This window comes from Mya arenaria, chromosome 13 (assembly GCF_026914265.1).
Source record: "Mya arenaria isolate MELC-2E11 chromosome 13, ASM2691426v1".
Taxonomy (NCBI): domain Eukaryota; kingdom Metazoa; phylum Mollusca; class Bivalvia; order Myida; family Myidae; genus Mya; species Mya arenaria.
In genome coordinates, this window is record NC_069134.1 from 7,943,614 (window position 1) to 7,955,545 (window position 11,932).

The window sequence follows — 11,932 nt, forward strand, 5'->3', positions numbered from 1 at the left end:
CGACAAGAAAATGAGCGAATCTGAAACAACAACAAAACCAGAATTTCACGATATTGACTTTGTTGAATATGGTGGTCCATTGAAAAAGGTAATGCCACTTCTTTTTGATTTAAAAAAAAATGTACATCTTTCTTCAAATTGCTTCTTCATGGCGGTGTGCACATATGCATAGTCCATAAATCTTTCGTTACAGCTGAATGAAATCCGCTGCGATTGGACATCATTATAGAAATATGATATTTGCATTATGGGTCGTATTTTATTTCATCGTTATAAATAAAGGACTTGCGTTTTGGCGACCGTGGTCTGGCGGACTATTGAACTGCTTCAACGTCATTTCAACCATGCACTCCCAGATAATTGCCTTTACATACGAATACTCTGTTTCAGTTTGTTTCGCTACATGTCGATACAAAACCAAAGGTTGTCGTGGATATGTTGACGAAAGATTCGAAACTTGGGAAGCCACGAGTACTCCTTTCAATCATTGGTGGAACTAGATTCTCTCAGTTGAATAAAAGGCTCAAGACGGCCTTTTCCCAAGGTCTCATAAAATTTGTCAACACCACAGGTCAGTTTTTTTTATAAACTTGATTTGTGACTATTCCATTGTCATCTGGGCCTACCATTGTCACGTGTGAAAATGTTGTAGAAATAGTTTTCTAACGGTTGGAAGTCTATAAATCACAAGTCCTCTTTGGATTGACAGTTTGTATCTATAAATCTTCCTGAATGATCTCAAAAACATTTTTTTAATGTTTTGTGCATTGTAACGCCGCATTACAGCATCGCCGCATAAACGTGTTTTTTTTTTCGTTTATGCGGTAAATTTTCAACGCATAAAAAGGATTTTCTTATGTGGCAAAAAGGCACACTTTCGCCGCATAAAAAGCAATTAAAACACATACAAGAACAATAGTGTTTGATACAGTTTCATCAAGATCGGTCTTAGTTTTTTGTGTACACTTAACCAAGCTTTGAACTAGACATTTAGGGACGTAAATTCTGACAAAGATTTAGTATCGGTTTAAATGTGAACCAAACCAATTGATCTTTCTGCGAAAACGTTTGAAATGACGTTTAACCCGACTAAAGGCTGGAATAAATGTTACGACAAAGCACAACACCGTCATTTTGGACAACTGAAAACTGAATCGTCGTAAGACGTAACATAATATTCTCGCCTTTTTGTCAGACTGACGGGCATGTACCCTTGACAATGCGCACTTTCAACATGTACGTGAAGTTAGCGACCTAGCGGCCTAGCGGCCTAGCGGCGTGAAGTTAGCGGCCTAGCGGCTTGAAGTTAGCGGCCTAGCGGCCTGGCGGCCTAGCGGCCTTGCGGCCTAGCGGCGTGAAGTTGGCGGCCTAGCGGCATAGCGGCCTAAAATTGAATCCTATTTCAAAGCATGTATACATGCATTTTCTCCTAAAACAATGACATATTAACTGTTTTTATGCACAAATTAACACATTGAAGCTATTATGGCGGCCTAGCGGCCTTGCGGCCTAGCGGCGTGAAGTTGGCGGCCTAGCGGCATAGCGGCCTAAAATTGAATCCTATTTCAAAGCATTTATACATGCATTTTCTCCTAAAACAATGACATATTAACTGTTTTTATGCACAAATTAACACATTGAAGCTATTATCAACATATTTATTTTTCAAAAACGTCGATAAAGCAGTCAGCTATTTCAAAGCATTAAACATCCCTGTTCGTCTAAAACAATGATATATTTACTGTTTTTATGCACAAATTATCACTCTTAAGCAACTATCTTCTTTTTTTCATAAAATAATCGATCAAGCAGTTCAGCGGCCCAGTGGCGTGAAGTTAGCGGCCTGGCGGCCTAGCGGCCTAAAATTGGTTTCTATTATAAACCATTTATACATGCCTTTTTTTCTTAAAAAAATGACAAATTTATGGTTTCTATTCACAAATCACCATCCTTTAGCGAATGTCTGCATTTCGCCCAAAACTCGACCAAGCTGCCTAAAAAATCCATTATAGCGAATATCAGCATTTTCGTTTTTTGTATTTAGCAAAATTGTTAAACCATAGATTTATCATTGTTTTGGAAGAAAACGCATATATACATACTTTGAATAAGGAAACTATTTTAGGCCGCCAGACTTAAGAGTGATAATTTGGGCATAAAAACAGAAAATATATAAACACAAAATTAGAAGGAGAGGCATGTTCACATGCTTTGAAAAGCTGACTGCTTGTTCGACTTTTTGAAAAAAAATGTTGATAATCGCCTCAGAGTGATAGTGTGTGCTTAAAAAATCAGTTATAATTTCCTTTTTTTTTAAGAAAATTCATGTATACATGCTTTGAAAAAGGATAACATTTTAGGCCGCCAGGCCGCTAGGCCGCTAACTTCACGCCGCTAGGCCGCTAGGACGCTAGGCAGGTCGCTAACTTCACGTACGTCATTTCAAGATTGATTCAAGATTCAACTTATTAATTAAGTAACTTGAACACAAAGTGCTCCTCATTACATGATAGATATAATACATTCAATTAAACATATATACAACGATAACATGATAGGTTTGAATTCTCAGACATGAGAAAAGAACTGATGATTAATATTTTAACATTAGATTTTTTTACATTACACTAACATTTCACTTACACAAGGAGGATGGACTAACAACTAAATAGTTAATATTTATATAATAATTTTCATGATGAAAGCTAGATTTGTTTAAGATATATTATGGTATGCAATAAAAGCCAAAATGTATACCTTAATAAAGATCATGAAACAATATTTACAATGTTATGACGACGTTCAAATGTTTAAGAAACAAATTTGCACAAATTAAGCTGTTCGGAATAATTCGTATCTTGCATAAGATCAATAAATTTCATCATACTAGGCCTAACGATATATTTTCTTCTCAAATACATTCAACGTAAACCATCATATACGTCACAAACACAAACGAAATGAAACTCATCTTCAATGTCACCATTATTACATATGGTGCAATAACGTTCATGATGATCAATTCTGTTATTTCCATAACGTCCAGTTTCAATACGTAACTGGTGAGACGAGAGTCTCAATTTAGTTAGAGGAATTCGATACTTTGAAGAAAATTTATCCAGATAAATAGAGCGTTCGAAAGAAGTTTTAAAATGTTTGTAAGTACACAAGACTGGGCTGTTATGTATAGAATTATACCAAGATTGTTTAAATTGATCAATAAGGCGTTCTTTAAAAACTAAATAGAACGTATTCACATCGACACAGCTAGGGTTTATCCAAACATTTGAAAAACCAGTTGTGATATGCAACAGTTTTACATTACTAGCCCAATTAGTTTTCCCTTTCGCACAATCGGTTAAAAGATGATTATACAATGTACTAACGATAATATTATCGCTATTTAGTGTTTTACATCAAAATTTTATAATTCGTGTATGTCTTGTTATATACAAAGGATATCTTCCTAGTTCACCATAAATTGACACTGTCGATGTGGACTGTTTAACATGTAACAATAATTTACAAAACTTCAGATGAACCCTTTAAATTTCCTTATTTTTTCCAAATCCCCAAATTTCACAACCGTAATTAAGAACTGATGAGACAAATGCATCAAACAGTTGGCATACTGTACTTGGTTTTAAAGGCTTATTTTTAACATTTGAAAGAAGGACATTAAGAACCTTTAAACCTTTACCAGCAAGTGTCGATTGGTTCAATATAAAACTTCCTGTATAATTAAACACCGTTCCAAGATAATTGAAATTATCAACAACTTCTAAGTTACAGCCATTGTACATCCATTTTTCAACAATTATAACAGGGCCTCGTTTTCTAAACACAACTATTGGCCTCGTTTTCTAAACACAACTATTTTACTTTTATCTGGATTAACTTCTAATCCCCAACATTTACAATATGAATTCAACATATTTAAGCTTTTTTGCAAATCTTCCGGGGATTGTCCCATTATAACCATATCATCTGCAAATAACATAAGTATGAAAGATATTTCTTCTATAGAAATACCGGAGCCAATACTATCAAATAAATACAACTCCAGATCTTCTAAAAAATAAAGAAAACAATATCGGAGACAAGACTTCACCTTGCTTTAAGCCTATAGAACATTCAAATTAATCAGAAAATGAGCTACACTTCCTTACACGTGCTCTTATCTTAGAGTACATATCGCGGATAATTTTCAACGTTTTTCCACGAACACCTACATTATATAACTTAACCCAAAGACCATTTCTATAAATACTATCAAAGGCTTTCTTAAAATCTATAAATGCACAGGCTAGGCGTTTATTTTCATTCAAAAATTTACTTATGGCAGCATTCAGCACAAAAATTGCATCAACTGTTGAGCGACATTTTCTAAAACCGAATTAAGCATCACTTATAATATCGTTATTTTTAGCCCAATCTTTAATACGTTTATTAAGTATTCCTGTAAATATTTTAGAGAAACAACTGACGAGCGTAATACCTCTAGAGATAGAGGTCCGTCAGCGGTCTCAGGACGCCCACTTCCGGTCGCACCGGAACTCGCTGTCTGGAAAGGTTGATCGTGAGAGACGGGCTTGCCATCTATGTATAATGTGTCATAAGACAGCCAGGCGCGAGATCCCAGACGCTTGGCGGCCTTAAGAGCCGGTATTTATGCACGCCTGCGCGCAGCGATCTCTGGCGGAAATTGCTCATGAAAAAAAAATCAGTGTCTTTTAGTTGCTCACGCTGGCGCCTGACAAACTCGCGATCCTTAAAATACACAAACTTGGCGACAAGCTTTCTAGGGTGCACACTCGTTGGAGAAAAATTGCCCATTCTGTAGGCCCTTTCAAATTTTATAGCATCCACAAGATCAGTGGCATTTTTAAGCTGTGCAGTCATAAATTCCCGTAATTTAGCTTCACTCTGTTCCCATGTTTCACCCCTAGGCTCTGATATATTTCCAAACACAATATTGTTCCGTATGCTTTGAGATTTAAGGTAATTAAGTTCATCTTTTGTCTTATTTTCATCTTTGCGCATTATTTCCAGTTCGCTTTGAGTAGTCCCTACAGCAAACTCAAGGGCAGAAACCCTGTCGTCGATTTTAGCCACTTTATCATCTACTCTCTTGTTTTGGTCATGCAAAAAAACGTATAGCTTGTTGATGTCAATTTCAAGTTTACTGACCTTTTCATCGAGTTTATCAAGGGAATTCAATCGTTCGTCCATATGATTTATCTTGAGTTCGATCCTCTGTAGATAACTTATAATAGCCTCCGTCGGTGATCCCTTATCAATGGCTACTTTCGGTGCTTGTGCGAGGAGCGGTGTCAGTTCCGGTTTCAAACTGATAATAGGGTCATCATAAACTTCTTTCTTTCATTGATTGTGTTTTTATGCACTAGTCATTTGAACACTCAAAGAGTTTATTTTCCACTTCCATTTTGGCTCAACTTGCGTGGCAACTTTTCCCATATTTTCTTTAAAATGACAGTAATATGCAACTCCCTAATCCTAATCATCACCATAATCAACAACATCATCACAACCACCATCATCATCACCACAACCACTACCACCATCATCATCCCCACAACCACCATCATCATCATCATCATCATCATCATCATTATCATCATCATCATCATCATCATCATCATCATCATCATCATCATCATCATCATCATCATCATCATCATCATCAACGTCATCACCATCGTTTTTGTTGAATTATTTTTAGCTTTATAATGAATGGTAAATTTAATCCTCTTTATGCGGCAAAAAGGCACAGTTGCGCCCCATATAAGCAATTTCTGCTTTATGCGTCGAGCGTCGCCGCATAAACGTTTATGCGTTGAAAATCACCGCATAAACGAAAAAAAAACACGTTTATGCGGCGATGCTGTTATGCGGCGTTACAGTGCATGCATTATACGGGTTATTGATTACAAAATATTTTTAAGTTGACTTTTAAAAATGTATATATTTTTTAGATAATGAATATTAACTTTTACATAAGAGGCCACACTAAATTGATGTTTCGTTTCGCGGATTTACCGGTCCTATTTTTTTAAAAATGTATTTATTTATTTTGTGCGTTCGCTCCAACACGCTAGTTTACGTGTTTTTGTAAAGGGAAGTTACCGATGCGTGAAGTTTGAAAGTTTGAAAGTTATCATTAGTCAAGGCTCATTTCGAGCATCTGATAAAACAATGCAATAAACAATATTAACATTTAAACATTTTTAAAACAAAATAATAATGATAACGGTAATGGGTTAAGTTCAAAGATGGAGAATGAGACATATTATTATGATTATAAAATTATATCATGTAAACAAAGAACACCGGCATAAAATACTATCTAAACAAAAACATTATTTTTTTACAGAATAAAGATAATCTTAACAATGGTGTTTTATACTTTATATCAAACAATCAATTCAATCAAAATGGCGGCTTCCGGTATGTGGCTGGAATTTGTAAATTAAATCTTATCTTTGCCAATGAATATGTATTGAGCATGCTTGATATCATTGTTCATAGTCTCATGCAGTAAAGGATCATTAATCAAAGTAAATATTATGCAATAAAGCATGTGTATTTGAGACCGGTAGCTATTCTATTGCGTTGATAATGACTCGTTTTGGATGGAAATTTGGATGGAAATCGGAATGATCAACTAAGTATTATCAGATTCAAGTCATAATACAAGTGACTTAAAGTTTACCTTATTACCGCGACCGATATTTTACCTCATTACGACGATGCTGAAGATGACAGCTAAACTTAACAGCAACATGAGTCATTGTTTGGTGCAAATTGATGTATCAAGCTCCTTTTTTACCAAATTCTGACAAAACAACAGTTTTGAACAATTATATTTTCACAAATAGCAATATAAACACTGGTCTGGATAGACCAAAACATAGGTAAGCCTAAGTATATCACCTATAATTTTGTTTTCTTTTGCATCATAATCCGGGACTATAATGCACCAGTCAATTGTAACCACTCCCTACATCACCCCCAACCCCTCAACTTTGGTCAGGGGGTATACCGGAGACAGCGGAGGCAATGGGCTGTGTTTTTACCTTCCAGGTGACCCCGCAGTGCTGAGTGAATGCGATGGTTTTGTCCTAACTTCGAAAATAGCAGGGAATGGGCCTTATATAGGTATCCATGGGTGCGGGGGCGTTTGTCCCTGCAAGTAGGGTATTTTACCCGGGATTGGATGGACTTGAAGTGAAAGTCCCCGCTATTCCGGACTAAGGGGACCATATACAATTGGCTGGTGCATAAAATTGACCTTAAAAGTACTCTGCACATACCCTTGTTCTTTTTGTTTTGATAAGCACATGCCATTGCATTTGCTGTGATATTCAAAACAAAATAAAGTCAAGACATTTAAATGTATATGAAGTCTGATGTTTGATGATGCCAGTGTAAAACATCATTTTTTAAACATCCGAAATCAAACCTTATGAAGGTCTAAATCCGGTTCCAAATTATGTTAAAGTGATTCAGGTACATTTGTATAAGTCTTTTCAAACTTTCTCCTAAAAGCAACGTTCTTTTTTTATCATAAATGATCATCATTCTTAAAATATGTTTTCATTAAATCAGAAATTTGGTTTATCCATATACTGTGTGTACTAAAAACGAAGAAAAAATAATATGTATTCGGACATTTTCTTAATTTCCTTTAAAGGTTCAGTTCAGGACTGCATTCAAATGGGTTTTAAGGCAATTTTATTGAACAATTTAATTTTCGCTCTTCGCTCGCTTCGGTTTTTATGAAAACTGACAAAATTGTATTTTATTATTTTTTTTCGCTCGCTCGCTCCAATTTTATTTTGAAAAAATCCGAAGAACGAAACATTAATTTAGTGTGGCCTAATTATAAGAACAAAACTTGTATATATATATATACTAAACCATGATTCTTTAGCATAAAATTGACGAAAAAAGTCCACAGGCCAATCTTATAACCATATACTTTTCGATTGTATTTCGTTATGCGTAGGAAAGACATCTTCGTGTTTATCATATTTATGTCTACGCATACACGATCATTTGATGAGTTATCTATTTTTAATGCATTGGGCAGTAATCTTAATGGAGAAAAAATAAGTAAGCACTTTGTTTAAAAGTTGATAAAATTTAGCAATATCGCTAAATTAATCGAAGGGAAACAATCGGTACATTCTCAAGAGAGGTAACTCCAAAAAAATGAAATATTTTCTTTGATACCACCAATGCTCAAAACAGGGTTTATACCGTAATCGTATGTTTCTAGGTGAAATATAATGTATATAATTACGAGCAATTTAGTCATATAAATGTACTATTCGGGTCTCATTTCGTAACAGAGCCCTCTACAATTCAGATTAAATCAAATTAATTCGCTATGACCTTAACAGTTACACATCTTTAAGTGCATCTTTTTTCATAACTTTTTTCAAGCTATGACATTTTATGTCAGCTGAAGTTAAATTCGTAAAAAATGAATTTTAGTGCCCAATAATGTATCTGATTAATGAAGATATCGCTTATTGTGCGCATTTTGTAAAAAAAAAACAAAAAAACCTATAAGTAGATGGCTCTGTTACGATTTTGGCGAATGTGCCGACTTGATGCTGGAAAATGTTGAGAATCACCTCCCACAGCCTGCACCTGAGTGATGACTGTTGGATGTGATTCTCAAAAATAAATGATCATTTCATTTGATTGAAGAAATGCAAAGGATAACACGATTAGTTTGGTGAAAATTTGTAAAATCCAAGATTTGGTAACATTTTCCCTTAACATTATTTCTTACTGATATAACGCGTAGATAATAATTGTAAGTGCTTTATGTACTTATAAGATCAAAAGTATCATTAAATGCATACTCGTACTTAACTATTTCTTAAAAAAAATAACCGAGATGTTAGAATAATCGTTTTCAATCCGAAATTACTCGTCTAAAACGATAAACTACAACATCTGTTAAGGCCCCGGGATTTATCATTGAAGCATTCAGCTGCTTAACATTTCAATTGAAAATTTAGATGTTAAAACTATAAGATTGATATTACTCGATATCAGTCACACATGAGTTGAACGACAATAGAAAACTTATGCAACAGTCGACGCGGTTACGGTCTCGTTCTAGAAGGTTGATTATATGTGTTTTATCATCTATTGCTTTTGTTCCATAGACTCATGGATATTTACTAGCGGCTTCCAAACTGGCGTTAATCAGTGCATTGGGGAGGCAGTCCGAGATAATGGGATCATGAAATCTCTGGAAAAATCCTTAGTTACCGTTGGCATCGCTCCCTTTGGACGTATACAAAGTTCGGACACACTGGACATTGAAAAGGTAGCTTAAAAAGCTAATAAGATACTTAATGGTTTCACCAGAGGGAACTTTAAGCTAACCATCCATCTTTCTATCTGCTAATTTGACAGCCTGTCCAAAAAACACAGGTTACCTGCAATATCTAAAAACGTATGCAAGATAGATTATCAAACCTTAGGGGTTTGAACGTCAATCTATTTTAAATCGGACCAAAGGTGTGGTTGTTAACGAAATACAATAAAATAGTGAAACATACTTCTTTTTGACTAGATCTTTGCATGACTCAAAACTTTTACATAAATAGATTACGCTCGTCAGTTTAAAAACAGCAAAAATAATATATTCCTTTTTTTTCTTTGGACAAATAAGGCTGCAATAGAAATGGAAATAATCAAAATACAAACCAAAGGAAGATTAAACTATTTTAAAGCATTTTATGTCTCATTTGAAAATAATACTGAAAAGTGCCTAAAACCTTTTAAAGGATTATGAGTTATGTTTTAACAATATCAAACAAGTGTTTACTGAGAAAACAGGCGTGATTGCTTAAACAACATTTATGCAACTCACTTTAGACCATTTTAAACTGGTATTAGAACCGGCTGAGTACCATGTATTGCTTCATTTAGTGATATTTTCTACTTTTCATTGTGACGCTCTATACAGATTTAACTCGTAACGGGATTAACTTTCAGGTTGTCACTGTTAATTTCATAGCATGTGACGAAAAACTGCATCAATTGCTTTCGCTCACTCCAAAATGTTATGTGAAGTCATTGAACTATAATGATTTTTTTTAGACGACGGGAGGCTCCGAACCCGTACAGTACAAACCTGTCGAGTCAGATAAGCGTTATCCTCTTGATCCAAACCATACACACTTTCTTCTTGTTAAGGGCAGAAAAACGACAGAATTTGGCTATGGTGTCGATTTGGAATTTCGCCACAAGCTTCAGAATTGCATTTCGGAAACCGAAACGGACGACTGTAAGTACGAAATTAATTTCTTAACTGAAACCTAAACACTTGTTGCATAATGTTGAATTTATGAAAATATATTACAATGTTTACTGTTTATGCGATTCGTATTAGTGTGTGTCAATCTGATTAAAGTGCACGATCATCATGCTTTCATGTAAAGGGTATATTGACGATAAGATTTTAGTCCGATTTGGGTAATATTATCGAACTTTTTTGGATGTGATCCGTTACCTAAAGAAACCTATTAGAGTTTACCACTGTAATCCCTTTAAATCTTGAAACAAACAATCGTAAATTTACTATCTCATTTATTTGGAAAGCTCATGTGTGCGCACCAAAAAAATGACGTTTTGTAATTTATGAAATTCATGTACCACGCTATAGCTAACCGAATACTCCTCAACTTTCATCACATTAAATAACGCGTACAAACAGTGAGAGCGAACCATATTAACTACATTTCCATCTAAATTCGTCAGAATAACTAACAGGTTTCAGAGAATCAAAGATAACTTGTTGTGGATGTTCTCTGGATACAATTGTTTGGGTACTATACGATATCAAAATACCTATACATTCATGTATATTTTCAGATCGTATGGATATTCAGAATGTTACCATCTTAATCGAAGGTGGGCTTTCGTCATGTAAGGTAGGCCTACATGATTAATCTAATAGGAATACCTAAGTTGTTCAAACCTTAGTAGACTATCTTTATTGATTTCTTTCTTTCAATTGAAACACATAATCATGAGAACACATGCTATGCTTGCAGTTTATGTTGGAGCAATTAAAGTCGGGAATACCAGTTGTAGTGGTCAAAGGGACGGGAAAAGCCAGTGATTGGATGGCATATGCATACGAACATTCACGCGAGGACAAAGCAAAACCAAACCTGTAAGTAATTGCGGTTCAAGGCTGATATTTAATTACCGTATTTTTTATTTGAATACAGCTACTATGGTCCAGCAGCTAGCAGAACCTTGCGATTGTTTATTTTTTATTTATTTTGTATTGTGTTTAGGGATACTTAAATAGAAAGCTTATCTAACGTCTTGTTTCACAGCAAGTCGTCTAAACTAGTGTTTGTCTACACCACACATAGATTAATGATGAATACATTATACAACATCTCGAAACGAGACGTTTAAAATATCGTCGGAATAGCTTCCTTAGGAAGAAACTCTCATTAAATGTTGCTCCTTTGAGTAAGCCTGTCTTTCGTTGCTCTGCCTGTTGTTACCCGATTTTCGCCAAACTAATACATATATAGTAATAGGAACCATAGGAGCTTAGCTCTAGTCCTACATCACCTTTGCCCATACATAATTTGATTGGAATTGGTGTTTTCCTGACCATGACCAGTTAGTCATTTCTGTCTATCATTGTTTAAAATGGTCAAATGATCTACAAAAATGAACAGTTTAGTTTCACTAACGGAAAAGAAATCACACAATATTACTGGCAGAAATCTCTCCGGTCTTTCTACATAAATTAAAGTAATCTTTTGCCGAACCAAAATTTGATATACTTTGGTGTTGAAAAGAAAGCAATGGAACATAATACGATTGCACTCAACCTTTTTTTGAAGATGAAATCAAG